Raw genomic sequence first — 17,193 nt, 5'->3', positions numbered from 1 at the left:
AAAAGGTGCTTAATTGGAGATCTATTACAGAATTTTGCTAGAACTACAGTACAGACCAAACGTTTCGACACACCTTCTCATTCAAAGAGTTTTCTTTATTTTCATGACTATGAATATTGTAGCTTCACACTGAAGGCATCAAAACTATGAATTAACACATGTGGAATTATATACTGAACAAAAAAGTGTGAAACAACTGAAAATATGTCTTATATTCTAAGTTCTTCAAAGTAGCCACCTTTTGCTTTGATTACTGCTCCACACACTCTTGGCATTCTGTTGATGAGCTTCAAGAGGTAGTCACCTGAAATGGTTTTCTAACAGTCTTGAAGAAGTTCCCAGAGATGCTTAGCACTTGTTGGCCCTTTTGCCTTCACTCTGCGGTCCAGCTCACCCCAAACCATCTGGATTGGGTTCAGGTTCGGTGACTGTGGAGGCCAGGTCATCTGGCGCTGCACCCCATCACTCTCCTTCTTGGTCAAATAGCCCTTACACAGCCTGGAGGTGTGTTTGGGGTCATTGTCCTGTTGAAAAATAAATGATGGTCCAACTAAACGCAAACCGGATGGAATAGCATGCTGCTGCAAGATGCTGTGGTAGCCATGCTGGTTCAGTATGCCTTCAATTTTGAATAAATCCCCAACAGTGTCACCAGCAAAGCACCCCCACACCATCACACCTCCTCCTCCATGCTTCACGGTGGGAACCAGGCATGTAGAGTCCATCCATTCACCTCTTCTGCGCCGCACAAAGATCTCAAACTTGGACTCATCAGACCAAAGCCCAGATTTCCACTGGTCTAATGTCCATTCCTTGTGTTCTTTAGCCCAAACAAGTCTCTTCTGCTTGTTGCCTGTCCTCAGCAGAGGTGACTCTTGGTCTTCCTTTCCTGGGGCGGTCCTCATGTGAGCCAGTTTCTTCGTAGCGCTTGATGGTTTTTGCGACTGCACTTGGGGACACTTTCAAAGTTTTCCCAATTGTTTGGACTGACTGACCTTCATTTCTTAAAGGAAAGATGGCCACTCGTTTTTCTTTACTTAGCTGCTTTTTTCTTCCCATAATACAAATTCTAACAGTCTATTTAGTAGGACTATCAGCTGTGTACTGTATCCACCTCCTGCACAACACAACTGATGGTCCCAACCCCATTTATAAGGCTTGAAATCCCACTTATTAAACCTGACAGGGCACACCTGTGAAGTGAAAACCATTTCAGGTGACTACCTCTTGAAGCTCATCAACAGAATGCCAAGAGTGTGTGGAGCAGTAATCAAAGCAAAAGGTGGCTACTTTGAAGAACCTAGAATATAAGACATATTTTCAGTTGTTTCACACTTTTTTGTTCAGTATATAATTCCACATGTGTTAATTCATAGTTTTGATGCCTTCAGTGTGAAGCTACAATATTCATAGTCATGAAAATAAAGAAAACTCGTTGAATGAGAAGGTGTATCCAAACTTTTGGTCTGTACTGTATGCCGCTTGAGGGGTTCTGGATAGAGCATGTTTACAGACAAAGGTTTCTCATCTAAATGCAAAATGTATTTATTTTTTCTACTGTTTTTTTGCTTAATTACAGCTTTAAGTGGGTTGTTCTTTCAGAAAATGGCATGTTTTAGAGTCTGTATACTTCACAACGATTATTCGATTACGAAATTAGTTGACAGTTATTTCAGTTTTAAATGAATCCGATACATTTTCTTTAGCCCTAATATATTTTTTCAATATTTTTTGTATAATTTTTCTTCCACTTCACAATTATACACTACTCTGTGTTGGTCAATCACAAAAAATCCTAACAATTTAATATAATTGAGGTTTCAACAGGACAAAATGTGAAAAAGCTCAACGGGTGTGTATACTTTTACAAGGCACAGAAAGATGGCATTCCTTAGACAGAACCAACTAAACCACATCATAGTTCTCTCAAAAGCAAATTTTTACAGCATTTGTAATATTAGAGAATAAACGTGATGCAACTGGAGAAAAAAAAAATCCACGGATGAATGTGCCATCAACTGAAAATAAAGTGTGAACTAGTTTTCACACATTGTGTGCAGCAAGCATTTGCCACAGTGCACATAGTTTGCACAAGCTGGGGCAGCAGAGAAATCTATCGCATCTCCCAAAGATCATGAGAGCCAGGCAAAGACTCATTTAACGGCTTTTCGATTACATTACGTAAGACCCTCCTACTTCTGCTGCATTTGTGGGTCAAGGAAGCCAACAGTAATGACCCGAAAATTTATTATTATGCACTGTTAAATCACTCATCATGCTTCCATCATCAGATCCCTGCATTTTAATGTATGCCGCCATCATCCGCTCTGGCCCGGTTTTTTAAGTCGGTCAGCGGCACAAACTCAGGAGTGGTTTAACAGCACCGACTGGTGGCGACTGCTTGGTATGGCATATTATTCACTTGTTTGCCGGAGGCTGATTCTGGCCAATGAATAGGACAGAACCAGGTGAAAAGGGAAACTACTTTTTGTTGTAGTGTAAAATTATGGGTGTGTAGTAGTTAAATTGCAGCTACTTTCTTTGATAAAATGATTCAAATGTTTTTTTTTTTACATGTTTTATTTGCTTGCAAGTGTGTAGATTTTCTGCAGAGGTTCAAGAGGGGATAGATGTCATGAGAAGAATAACTGTGGACCTGATTATAATCCTCTGAGACCCACTCCACATCTGACGTGATTTCTCTTTGTTTTGCTACAAGTCAGTGCACTCTGCTTTACCAGGAATCCTGAATAACAGTCTCAGGTCAATGCAGTGACCAAACATGGAAAAAAAACACTGTAGATGGATTTTGTGTGTATAGATTAGTGTTTTTTTGTATTCACATTTTCCACGCCTCTGTGCTTGAATACCCACATGTGTTCTAATTCGACCGTCCCCCTTTGATCCATCAGTCTGCGCTACCTGTACTAAAGTGGGGCATGCTTTTCCCACCTTGCCGTGTTTTTTTTTTTTTCGTCTGTTTTTTTTTTTATTCGCCCCCCTCTTCCTCCTCGCAGCCTGTGAGATCTGCACGCTGCTGCCTTAAAACCCTTAAAAGCTCCCACTGTAGCAGTTGAGCCAGGGCTGTCCATTTGACCCAGACTGCTTTTGGAACAACTCAGCTGGAGTCGTTGAACTCTGACTTTGCTGTGGAAAGAAAGCCTCAGTCTGAATGCTGTAAACATGAATGCGCCCACACGCACTTACACACGTACACACTCATACTTAGGAACAGTGAACTTTTTGAAAGTCAGGCTCGTCTTTAAAAGCTCTGAGTTCTGAAAGATTGAGGCTCTGCTCCTAATCCATTTCCCACTTTTTTCTCTTCTCCTTTCTCCCCCACTGCCCTCTTTTTCTTTCTCTTTCTTTCTGTCTCTGCCTGTTCTTGTGTCTTGCAGGAGAATTCTGGGGAGATTTCGTGCTCTTTTATTCCTCAAGGATGAAGCAGCACGGTGAACCTGTGTGCTGAAGTAAGGTAACCACCGATCGCAGTGTCCCTAAAATAGAAGCATGCACATACTCTTCAACTCTCAAATACAGATTTGTTCCCTTCCTGATTTGTGCAGTCGGCCTGAGCTTTTATAAATAGGATTTTTCAATACAGCCAAACTGGTCTAATTGCTTTGTTTACAACTGAGAAGCAACAGTCATTCCTTCTACTGGAAAAATAATCTTACATTGTTGTTATGCTAATAATAATGATAATGTTATCTATACCACTAATTCATTGTTATTTTGTTACAGACTGATGATAAATGTCAGAGTAAACACTGAATAAACACTAAATTTAGACAATACTTTTAAGTAGTAATATACAGTACAATTTTGCGGTTTTGATTTTTACAGGGAATCAAAGCCTAACAAGCTTATAATAGTTTAGGTAGTTGGATTATCTTTTTGTTGCTTGCCAAAAGAATTTTTAAAACAGGAATGTCAGTGAAATACAGGGATGATGGGGGCCACTAACAGTTCAAGAGTTGCACACCAAATCCAATTTGGTAAGCCAGAAATGACTAATGAATATTTACAGGTGGTGTATGAAGGAACACAAGCGATAAAATAAGCAAAAAACTTTCAAGGATAACTGACGGCCAGTTGTTTGCTTATTGGTAAATCATGAATAGTAGAAAAAGTGGGCCCCCAAATCAAATTCTGCTCAGGACCTCATAAAATGTTTTGTCAGCTCTGAGAGTACAAAAAAGTTACTAATTGATTGTGAGATATAGTTAATTTAATTGTTGGCTTTTCAGTGTAGCGTGAACCTGTGGACGAAATGCACAAAAACAATATTTAATCTTGTGTCTGCTCTAGGATTACAAAAACACAGAGGTGTAGAGGAAATGTTTGTTCTGAGACACCGACAAAGAAAAAAAAAAGATTAAGACTTCATTCTTAGGGACAGAAAGTGAGTGAGGACGCCGTCGACAGGATTAAAGTTTAACCAAACATCACCAGCCCCCAGGAGAGGCAAATCTGCTGCCATCACAGTGGACAGAAGGCAGGAAAAGACATGCAAAGAGACAAGACAAGACAGAGCAGCGATCCCCAGCTGTCTTTAAAAACTGCTGCCTCTGATGCATTATTGAATATGCGGTCCTCAAACGCATCGCTGAGCCTTCCTCTCGTGTTAGTGTTTAAGTTTGCATAGCGTCACCGCTCTAAAAATAAAGCATTCGCTCATCCTTTTCCGGTTTGCTCAAAGATGCAGAGGCTGCATGGGGCTGGTGTGTGTGTTGCTCTGAGTGCCACTTTCCCCGTTCTGAGGATGGCTGGAATTAGAGTTTGCGTTTGATAAATTTTTGCTACCAAGCCTCTGATGTACAAAAAAATAAAAGAAAGGAGACACAGATCTGATCAAACTCTTTGAAAGTATTCTTGGATGATGTGCAGAGGATTTTGAGGCGAGCCGATTGCTTCAGTGGGAGTCCTCTTTACTCTCTTAAGGCAGAGAGATAGTATCGAGGGGATTATTTTGGAATCAAACGGCATGTTGAACATCAAATCTTAGTCTGTCTACTGCAAAACTCATCTACTCCTCCTTTTTTTATCTTCAGTGAGTTACATTTGAGTGTTTGTTGTAAAAGTTCACAGTCCTGAGATTTTATGCATGTGAAGTAGCTGGGTGTGGTCTACAGGTGGCAGCAGAGTAACGTACCTAACTGGATCAGACGGTAATGGCCCCTTTTGAACAGATAGTGCTTTCATAGGCCCACATCTAGTTTTCTCTCTGCCTCATCATTTAAGCAAAAAATTGTTTAAGCAAGGAAAGAAAGTAAAAACACTAATCAATATGATTTTTGATAAGTTTTCAATTGTCCAAACAGACCTTCTCTGTTCTCTTCCAGCTCCCACTTTCAAACTTCAACATCGAGGATCAAACATGAGCAAAGGTATGCCATCTTTTGTTTCGCCGGTTTGGGTGGAAAGAGAGGGAGGGAGCTGTTGTACGCTGTTAGGATGCTTGAAGGTGTGCGTCTACGTCCTTTGACTGATGTTGCAGTGACATGATCTGCTTGACTGCTAGTAGCTCTTTGTGAGGTTGCTATAGTGACTGTGGTTGTGTTGGGGAGACCAGAGATGAATACGAGGGTGCAGAGAGGGGGCGGAATAGGAAATGAAGTGCCTGGTGCCTCTGGCCTGTGAGGCTCGTGTGTGTGTCTGTGTTTGTACTTTTGTAAGAGAGTGGATGTGATATGTAAGTGTTTATCTGTAGAGGGAGTCCAGCATTTAAGTGTCATGTACCTGTGTAATTGGGAATTTGATCAAGATAACTCACATATGCACTCAGGCAGTCAGATAAACAGAAACCTTCTGTCTGGGTAGGAGTCAGTAAGACATAAAAATCGTGACAGCTACAGCTTTGCATCACACACCAACACACACACAAACGAGTGGGTCGCCCTTCGTTTTGCTTTTCAGTTCAAATAAATTATGAGCAATCTGGTACCGGCATGCCTCCATGAGCACATACATACATTTAAATACACCTTGCATACTAAAGATTAAGAATAGGATAGAATAGAATAGAATAGAATAGGATAGAATAGACTTTTAATATAGATACAGTTTGACTTAGTCCCTATGTATAATGACTATTTTTCACTGTTGCTGTTGTCTCTTGTTGGACTTTAATATAATCAAAACAACAATATTTAAATGACCAACTAGATAACACTATGTTATTCTAGAGAATAAAATACATTATTAGTACAATAAATTTGGAGTAGTAAACATACCAAAATGACAAACACAAATATTTCAATAAATTTCTGATTGCTTATCTATCTTTACTCTTTTCTTAATTAATACTAATAATAAAATTGTTTATGATTAACTAGACCACACCAGATACCAAATAACAAATATGGTTTAATTGTGCATACTTAGGCTGCTGAACATTTCGTACATCCATATGGAGAACTGCTTTTTATATTTAACTATGGGTGCTACTGACCACGAGCTTTTAATTTGAAAACCTACAACCTGTCTGTGACCTTACACCAAAGTAAGCCAAAATTCAACATTATGTTCCCAGCCTGTCTAAAATAATAGAACTGACAGTTAGTCTAGTTTTTGTTTGCAAATTTGTATGCATTAGCTAAGACATAATTTTAAACTGTTTACATTTCAAAAATAGATGCCCAGCTCTCATTTGTCAACTAGTGGTAGGCATATATGCAGATCTAGCCCAAGAATGAGCCTTTCTAATGTCCAAAAAAAACATAACCCATCCTTCAATCAGAAGATATGACCTTAAGGGTAACAAAGACTAACCTGATATATAATTATATTAGCAGGACATGGTGTAGTGTTGAATCCTGTGGATCCTCCCGTATGTCCAATTCTGTTTTACTATAACCAGTCTCTGAAATCCACAGTTTAAAACAGTCGCTCCAGTAGCAGTGTCTGGTTAGGGCTCTTTTTTGCATGTCCCCCAGAGTGGGAGACAGGAAGTAAGCTGACATACTACAGTATTGCAAATGCTCTATATACAGCCATAACAGATACTGAACTTCAACTTTCCCAGTCTATATTCCGACTTCATAAGCTGTTTTTGTTGTTTTTCCGACAAGGAACTTGGAAAATCCCACTTCTGAGCGGACTCCCCAGCGGACTTGAAACTGTCCATAAGCACTCTCCTTCTGGCTGCTAATCTCAATTACCAGCCAGAAGGAGTTTCTTTTAAATTAACTATATAATTAAAAAAAATTTTTTTTTTAAGTTTGTATATCCTTATAATTTTGACATTGTACAGTAAAACCATTCTTTCTCTCATCACCTGTTTCTCAACATTGGGAATTCCTGAAGGTAAAACCAATATAAGAAGCGCATTAAGATATATTGTTCATTGCGTCCTCTTCAAGGAAATAAAATGCTGTCCTAATAAACATATGTTATTAGGAAACAGATGAAACATACATAAACAAATGTTTCACAGCACATATTACACATTGAGTGTTTTACAAGCTTATTCCAAGCAAATATGCTCCGTCCTTGTTCTTACGCAACTCCAAGCATTTTCTTCCGTCACTGTAGTTTTTCAATTTAGAAATCAGTTCAAGAATGTTAATAGATCTCTCACAGATCTACTTGAGCAGATCAAGGTAAGAAGGAAAACATGCCCACACATGGGTCACCTACATCTTCCTCTTGATTCCTCCTCACAATGAAAGCAAAGCTGAGCATTAGGAATTAGGCATCTCTGATGCAGCTTCCCACTCATCAAATATGGATTAAATTCCACTTGGATCAAAATGCCTATATGGTATCCCAGGTGGTTTCCACGTCTTTCATTTTTAGCTGTTCCCATTCAGCTACTTGATCTAACGCATTTCCCTAGTAAATACAAGACAGTAGAGATAGGTCAGTCACAATCCTACATTTAGTTAAACTGATATCTTTCTGATTTTGGAAGGAATTATGGATCAATGAACAAAAATTAAGTGTGTGACTATTCAGGAATGCGTCAGTAAGGATGTCTGCTAGTCTATCACTTAGAGCATTTGTTGCTTTTACTGTAGATTCAGTAAACCCAAACAGCACAACTCGCAACACAGGATTTAAAAGATCTGCTGCTAACATCCAGCCAACAGGGATCTAGAGGAGTCCATGCAGCAGGTTAGCAGGTTATCTGTAATGGGTACAATGCTGGGGTTTCCTGACTTGTTCCAACATCCTTCTCATTGTTGTCAAATATCATGGAATACACTGAGAAGCCCAGCCTGTCCACCCTGATCATGTACTTTAACTCTTTAATAGTAAAAAATTGGCACTAAAAATAGAGTAGAACTGTAATCTTACTGTGCCTCCATCCTACCCGTTTACCACTATTTAGGTCTTTGAGCCAAATCTACAGTACTAAGCTTGGAAATTATCAGGTAATAAGACACTGTTAGGTGACCTTAGATAGATGGTTTGAGGTATTGTACATACACCAAATCACTGACTTGTTCTTAAGCTGTTCCTTGCATCATTCAGGAAATGTAGTCATAATATTGTTTTAGAGCCCTAATCTTTTAACTGCAGACTTTGCAGGGTGGCCCAAAAGAGCTATTACATCTGTAAATGCATGCTCTAGAAACTAATTACTTGGTAAAGTGGAGATTTTCAAACCAAATCATTCTACTTGTTGTGAATGCTTAATTTTGTAGGAGAGACCAATTGTAATTATGTGAAAGTATTTGGATGTTTTGAAAAGTAGTCATTGGGTTTTGTTTTAAAAATCCTTTCAGTGTGGACTTTTGGTTTGATTAGAATATGTTAATGTTAATGTTTAGTTTCCCCTTAAGCTACATATATTTGTAAAGAGAGACTAGGCATCTTTACCTTCTGTGTAAACAAGGTAAAAATCTGTTTAAAAGTGAAAGTGTAATGGGCAAAATGCATATAATTACAACTGTCCCACAAAGTAACTGTGATTTTGTTCCATCACAAATTCAATAGAAACAGAAAGGAATCAAAAAGATTCTAAAATAAAAAGGCACATGTAAAAGAAATATGCTGGATTGTTAAAGAAAAATGTGAGTAAAAATTAAACAAATGACAGGTGAAAAACATCCTACACCTACAGGGGCTGGACAATGAAACTGAAACACCTGTCATTTTAGTGTGGGAGGTTTCATGGCTAAATTGGACCAGCCTGGTAGCCAGTCTTCCTTGATTGCACATTGCACCAGTAAGAGCAGAGTGTGAAGGTTCAATTAGCAGGGTAAGAGCACAGTTTTGCTCAAAATATTGAAATGCACACAACATTATGGGTGACATACCAGAGTTCAAAAGAGGACAAATTATTGGTGCACGTCTTGCTGGCGCATCTGTGACCAAGACAGCAAGTCTCTGTGATGTATCAAGAGCCACGATATACAGGGTAATGTCAGCATACCACCAAGAAGGACGAACCACATCCAACAGGATTAACTGTGGACGCAAGAGGAAGCTGTCTGAAAGAGATGTTCGGGTGCTAACCCGGATTGTATCCAAAAAACATATGTGCATCCAATGGTTCAAACATTGTATCCTGAAGGTGGTGTCGTGTATCAGGATGACAATGCACCAATACACACAGCAAGACTGGTGAAAGATTGGTTTGATGAACATGAAAGTGAAGTTGAACATCTCCCATGGCCTGCACAGTCACCAGATCTAAATATTATTGAGCCACTTTGGGGTGTTTTGGAGGAGCGAGTCAGGAAACGTTTTCCTCCACCAGTATCACGTAGTGACCTGGCCACTATCCTGCAAGAAGAATGGCTTAAAATCCCTCTGACCATTGTGCAGGACTTGTATATGTCATTCCCAAGATGAATTGACGCTGTATTGGCCGCAAAAGGAGGCCCTACACCATACTAATAAATTATTGCGGTCTAAAACCAGGTGTTTCAGTTTTATTGTCCAACCCCTGTAATTTAGTTAAAGTGTTCCCATGTCAGCTACCCTTGGTGAACCGGTGTTTTTTTACATTACAAATTAAAGCAACCCTTAGGCTCCACTGCCAATACACAGAAAAACCATTCTTCTGCATGTCCACATGTATCTCTAGAGTATGCAGTCTGCTGTGTATAATAGTCATTGTGAAAGAAATAATATGCTGTACCATACAGGGATGGCTTCACACAGGGATTACACTTAGATGATTCCTCTATAGAGAATTTAGTCTCGGGTAGCAGAGTTTAATCCCCAGTTGTGGGAGCAGGCCAAAGTAGTGTAGAGCCGTGGCCAGATATGACAAAGAACAGAGCGCTGCCAGATTAGTTCATACATGAACAGGGCCGAGCATCTCTTGACAGCTTTTGCCAAATCTCTCTGCTCTCACTAATGTAGTCCAAAGGAAACGTTTGTCCCCTTTCTGTCCTCTTGCCAATCCTGATTTGCGGTTGGTCCCTGTGTCTCAGTCAGATGTGAGGAACTGAATGTGTGCCTGCATGCACTTTGTGAGTGCTATTGCTTCATTAGTGTTGCAGATTTCTGGGTCAGCTGTAGCCTTGTTCCCACTGTTTCATATGCTGTAATTACCCTCACGTGAGTCACATCTGATAATTAAGATGGTCCAAGCAGGATTCAGCAGTACTCACACGCACATGCCTGGTCCATGCACACATGGGACACACATACACACTTATCAGTCATTAGTGGAGAGCTTACCATCCAGTACAGCACTAATGGGATTACCGTTGGCTGAGGGCTTCACTCATCAACCTCTTACCCCTCTCTCTGCTCGCTATCAAGAGCAGTTCTTAAATGTTAGAATGGCTGAGTCGCACCATGAAATGCCCTGGTGTGTGTTTGGGTTGAAGACCCAAAGAGCATAAAAGCACAATGTCAGAGAATTGACTGCAGTAACAGTAGACAACTACATCTCATTTTTTGTCTACTGTTACTCAGAAACCATTACTGAAAAAAGAAAATTTGCTTTTTCACAAAAAAGACAAATTTCATTCTGTACTTTTTATCAGTTATCTTGTAAATAGGGCTCAAACTATTCATAAAGTCCCATAACACCTAGCTACTCGAAACAGCATTCCCCACAGCTACAAACTGTTTTTACAACTAGAATAGCAAGCAGATACTTCAATCATCTTACCTTAAACAGAGTTGTATAGTTAGAAAAATGTTACATGGGGAGTGGTAACAAGGCAAAAAACAGGTTGAACTGTAAAGTGAATCTGTGTAAATCTTTATGCACCACTTGTTTTGAAATGATTCAAGAGAGATGTAAGTCATTGTCTACTCATGTTGAAACTTTTGTTAAACTTCATTGTTTCCACAAAGAAAAAGAACATTAGTAATTATGCTGTACATCAGTGATGGGGAGCTTCCCTGTCGCTTTACTAATTTGTTGTCAAAAAGATATTTCTGTCATCGTTTTTAAGGCCGATCTGACCCACATGCAGAGAACACTCAAACAGAGAAAGTTTAAGGAATTTATTTACAATAAATGAAAATGTACAAGGAGCAAAGTGTCCAGGAGAGACGTCCGACTGGAAAGGGAAAACAACAAGGTGAGTTCAGATTGGGAAACCAAAATTGCTAATTCTGTGGTCAGGCTTACTCTTAGGGTGGGGCGATCCGCCCGGGGGGAAAATGGTGCGAGTCTGGGATAGAGAGGTTGCGCTGATTCCGTTGAGGGCTTCTTGATGATCCAGGAGGAACCGTAGGAGGGCGGACAGGGTTCGCCTAACCAGACAGAGAGATCTCCAGGGCGGTCTGCTGCCGGGAATGAATCCAGAGTCCAGACTGTGATCAAAAGGGTTTCTTGAGATCTCCAAAAAGGAGCAAGGCTGAGGTGCCTAAGACAAGGTAAACTGACGGTTAGTCAAAATCCTCATAAAAATCACAAGGTAGATGGTCAGGTAGTACTACCACGGAAGGCAAAAACACTCAGGCGTAGAAGTGCAGGTGAGCCGCCCTCATATAGTCCTCTGAACTGATGATTCAATGAAGAACACCTGTCACACCTTCAGACCTCCAGCTCCGCGGCCCCTAGAGGTGGAAGGAAGAAGCAGCAGGCACGGAGACAACCAGACTCTGACAATTTCCAAAAGAACACAAAGAAAAAGTTATCAAATATGAAACGACTTGACGTTCAACTCAGGCTGGCCAAACGTAGTGTGTCCAATGAAATTGAACCGTATCTTAATCTAGACCAGGGAAATGCAAAATCACCTGACTGTAAATCGTTACAGTCAGGTGATATTGCATTCTGCTGCATATTCTTCTGCATATTCTATAGCAGTGGTCACCAAAAGCATGCCATTGCAAGGGGGGGGTGCAGTATGAATGAACTAAATGAATAAATGACCCATTTTGCACAGAGGCCTTTTTTGAAAATGTATTCTAATGCAATGTTGAATATTGTTACACAGTAAAGAAAACTGTTACACCTAAAATAATTACAATGTTAAGTTGGTCTATTGTTTTGTTGTTTAAAATAGGTTGTATTTTTATTCTACTATAACCTGTAATTTATTGCACTTGACTTGTATTTGTTCAGTTGTTTAAACAAGGTTGAGGTGGGAAATAAACTACAAACAAAATACACTACTCACAAAATGTTAGAGATATTTGGCTTTCGGGTGAAATTTATGGAAAAAACGTTCGTGTTACATTGATATTATATGATGAACGTAGGGAATTTACGTAAAAACCTCATCTCAAACAATTTATTGAAATAAAAGCCAACAACAGTGGTGGGTATACCACAACAAAAATGTTAATCGCTCAAAAACATGTCATGTGCATCAAACCAGCTCGACGACAACATCTCAAGCTGTTCACGAGTCGCCTTATTGTCCGCTGAGGCATGGCATTCCCCTCTTCTTAAAGGGCAGCCCTCAGGTCATTGAAGTTCTGGGGGTCCAGAGTTATGAGCCTCTAGACTGCGACTCAGCTGATCCCATATGTTTTCTATGTGATTCAGGCCTGGAGAAAGTGAAGGCCTCTCCATTTGAGGTACCCCAGTCTCCAGCAGCCGTTCCCTAATAATGCGACTTCATGAGCTGGAGCATTGTTGCCTATGAAGATGAAATTAGCCCTGTGTTGTTCATGCAGGGGCACAATGACTGGATTAATAATGTTATTCAGGTAGTATGGGCTTCTCACTGTAGCATTCACAAAGTGTAGGGCAGTTATGTATTCACTAGACACACCTGACCACACTCTTTACACCACCACCCTCAAAGGCTCATCTGGTGACAACAGTGGCTGATGGAAATCTCTCCTTGATGTCTCCGACATCGTTTGCGGTCATCATTTCGGCTCATTATGAATCAACTTTAAACAGAGAACAGCACTGAGGCTCAGTGGTCCAGCGTAAATGCTCCCAGGCCCATGCAAGACGATGATGCCTGTGCATGGTGGTGTGGACTGTCAGCTGTCATGTTAATTATAGAAATATTTTACAGGTACAGCTAGGGCTATAACAACCTATCCAGCCAATGAGACAAGGTAAAGCACAATATTGGGCGTACAAGAATAAGTTGGAATGCAAGGAATACTTAATTAGAATTACAGACTTGTTTTTTACACAAAAGGGTTCCCTAAATCACAACCTGCATTTTCAAAAACGTGGAATCTGTAGATTAATCCAGTTAAGATTTGATGAGTCCATTTATTGAGGTTTTCATTTTTGTCTAATTCTTAGGTGATCCAGTTGCAAAATGCCTTTCACAAATGAGGTCACGCCTGCGAGCTAATTCACACAGTCAGCTTGATCTTTTTTCCTGCTTCACATGTGATCTTTCACACTCACTGCAGAATATATCAAACATACACTAACAATTTGGGTGGTCTATTAAAGCTGCGAAAGATCCGTTGCACTCTGCATTTCTTGCTTTGTTGCCCGTCTGCTGCTGCTGCCATCTTCTGCTTGGTTCTCTTCAGCCCCTTCATCAACCCAGCACCCCACTAGGGCTCCAAGGAGAAACACCCTCTTCTCACTTCCTGACATGTTCAGGGAGGTAGAGATGATCTCATCACTCCATAATACACTGAGCATTGCCATTGAGATGACATCAAAACCTAGACACCAAACTCAAACTTGTACTACACTGGCCAATAAAGATGTATTTAAACATTTACACATGAGTTGTCTCACTGAAATAGAATAAAGGTTTAACACATTTTAAACTGTGTTTTAAAGAATCTCTGTTCAGTTTAGAATGATCCAGTTCAGGTTTGTTATATCAAAGTGTGTAGGATTTTTAACTAGAGATGATCAAATTTAGTCCAGACTAAAAAAATTACAACTGTTAAATAGCTTTTTCGCTTAATGCTGATCAAAATCAGTGTTCTCAGAATGCTTATAAATCATTTGTGTCATATGTCATTCTGTGACATTTTGTCACAGTTTGTTTTTAAAAGTGAACCAAATACTGTCAAAGAAACGATTCTTCAGTGTAAAGTAGGGTGGTCCGTCAGCCCAATAGGAAGTCTTTATAAATAATCATGGTCAAAATAACCCTACAGCTCAAGTACTACTTCCTATCCTACTTCAAAATAAAAGACTCAAACATCGATAGAAAAGTGGGTTCTTCATAGAGCACATACCTTTAATGACGGTTTAAGATTAGCTGACACTAGATATGTTTACATGGACATAAGTATTCAGAATAATGGGCTGATTGGAATAAAAATGTTTCATGTAAACATGCCAATCAGAATATTCTAATCGGATTCACTTGGTTGTAATGAAATGGTGTTTCGAACAAATGGGGCAGTTTATGCCGACTGTCAATCCAAATGGCGAACATGTAAACGCTCGTTCGTATCATGTCAGTCTGATTGCGACAATCTGACCTGTCTGCGCATTTGTGGCCTATGTCAACGCGACGCATTTCTGCCTTTAGTGGTAAGATGGATAATCACAGAGAATAAATTGGTCTGTTGCCAAATTAAGCCTGTAGCATAATTATGGAAATCAACAACGCCTCAACCGCCCCCTAAGAACCAGGCACGGCTCCATTCAGGATGCTTAGAACTTAGAAATACAACTTTTTATTCCGTGGTTGGTTGAAGGAAACCTGACAACTCTGCGCATATCAAAGTGCTACTGTTCTGCATGTAAACACAAGTCATGATCGAATTATTTCATTTTGAACCCATATAAACAGTATATTCAGATTTATTTATTTGAATCTGATCCTGGAATTTTGTGCATGTAAGCTATAGCTACCATTACTACAGTTACCTCACCAGATAAAGTTGCATGCTGACAGCAAAAGGATAGTACTTAGTGACTCAGACTTCAGTTTGACTAGAAATTTTATGATGCTTTAATACTGCTAAATATTGTCTGTTTTGATCGTTTTACAGCTATAAAACTTTTTACTCACTTTCACCTTTCACACTCTGCTTGTTTTCTTTCAGACTTTTAAAGATTCTTTGCCTAAAGCTAAAAACCATGTTCTTGTTAAAAAAAAAACTCAGTAGAAGACCTCCATAGAGGCAGATCATCTTTATTAATGCCCATTGTTGCCTAATGAATCCTTAGTTTCCATCCTTAGCCGTACATCCAGAATCTTTGGTTTGACTTGATATCCAAGAAAATTGAGTTTTCTAGTAAGTTAGTGGTGAGAGACTTTAAACTCAAGCATAACTCTTTCATAATCCTTCAGTTTGTAATTTAAATACATTAAAGTGCTAAATGTATTACTTTTCATTTAAGTTAAAGTGAAAGCAAAACTTAGATCTGGGCAGTTTGATCCAACAAAAATGTTCTGCCTGTTTATGAAAGTAAATTGCTTCTCAGTTTTCCTTCACAAAGACTTGTGTAACTTATAGCTGATGTAACTTATAGCTGATGATCAAATAACTAGTGGATTTTTGTGAGATTGTCCTCCACAACATTTAACAACATACAACGACATGTAACATCATGTAACGACACGAAAACCCAGGTCAACACCTAGACCTGGGTTTTCATGAAGATTTATTGGGTTCCCTTTGTGAACAAAATATATAAATTTTCTCCAAATTTGATGACAAACAATCTTTAAATTTTCATTACTAGGATGTGCCACATACATTTTTTTCGACTTATGTTGAAAGGCAGTAAAAGGGAAAAATTTCACTATTAATGAGAGAAAAGGATTCAGCTCAGTAAACCGCAGGAGGGGGTAACCATTTACCTTAACTGATTGCAGCAAAGGAAGGTTAAAAGACAACCAAGGTGAACAGAAAACCAACCCTTTATAACAAAACAGTTTTAGGATTTTTTTTAACTCAGGTACCTCTGTTAAAGCAAGGTGAGTGAATCTTTTCCCATAGCCAGAAGCAATGCGGTTATCCTCATTCTGTCGTTGCTGACATGTCAATTATCTCTCCCAGGGAGAGCCCTGCAGACTATTACAAGAGGGGATTGATTTTAATCACAGTACGCACTGTGGAGGACCACAATTTCTGATAAACGGGACTGTCAGTGAAAAATAGTTCATTGTTTCTCACTGAGCCTTGTGCCAACCTTATGTAACAGATCTGAGAATATGTTTTTTAACTATATTTAACTACGAGGGCAGGTGAAATTTTTAGAATTAACCAGCTTAATCCTCAATTCTGTGGTGCATTTTCGTGAATTTTGTTGGCAACTTTGCTTTAATTGCTGCTTTCAGGTGATCACCTCATGAACTCATTCTCTCCATGAGCTTCATGAGGTTGTCACCTGAAATGGTTTTTCAAAGAGTCTTGAAAGAACTTCCCACAGGTTCATTGAGAGATGGCCAAAGGTTAATATTTCAGTCATCACAGCAAACGTTAAGGAAATCTAAAATGTAAAACATTTAAAGTCTGTATACAATTTTTTATTTGCTACATAATGCGATGTTTTCATTCACAGTTTTGATGCCTTCAGTGACAATCTAGGTGCAATTTAAATAGTCATGAAAATAAAGAAAATCTTTCAATGAGAAAGTGTGTCTAAAACTTTTGACCAGTTGGATATATATGGTGCTTTTCCAGTCATATCAACCACTCAAGATGCTTTACACTAGAGTCACATTCACCCAGTCACACTCAGAAACATTGATAAAACGATATACAGCCCACAAATGGCATGCTTGTTTTCACATTTTTTTCCATAAATGTGAAGGGCTCCCTACACGAAAATGCATCCAGTTTGCAAAGAAAGCCAAGGTTCTTAAACCATAACACAAACAAATCGATACACTGATTAGCATCAACATGTGGAAACTGGAATCGACC

General features: G+C 39.3%; 1 protein-coding gene across 20 annotated transcripts in view; it reads left to right on the top strand.

Moving 5' to 3' along the window:
* The window catches only part of ptprdb (protein tyrosine phosphatase receptor type Db), a 270,931-nt gene that overhangs the window by 100,317 nt on the left and 153,421 nt on the right, over positions 1-17,193 (top strand). For 19 of the 20 annotated variants that reach the window (XM_047365128.1, XM_047365124.1, XM_047365113.1 and 16 more), the window contains exons 3-4: positions 3,399-3,470; positions 5,346-5,390. The gene's annotated coding sequence lies outside the window, so the exon portion shown is untranslated. Of the gene's footprint in view, positions 1-3,398; positions 3,476-5,345; positions 5,391-17,193 lie in introns of all 20 variants that reach the window. The other variant, XM_047365105.1, reaches the window with a different exon arrangement.

This window comes from Girardinichthys multiradiatus, chromosome 5 (assembly GCF_021462225.1).
Source record: "Girardinichthys multiradiatus isolate DD_20200921_A chromosome 5, DD_fGirMul_XY1, whole genome shotgun sequence".
Lineage (NCBI taxonomy): Eukaryota > Metazoa > Chordata > Actinopteri > Cyprinodontiformes > Goodeidae > Girardinichthys > Girardinichthys multiradiatus.
The sequence above is the reverse complement of the archived record's forward strand: the minus strand, read 5'-3'. Positions and strand labels throughout refer to the sequence as shown.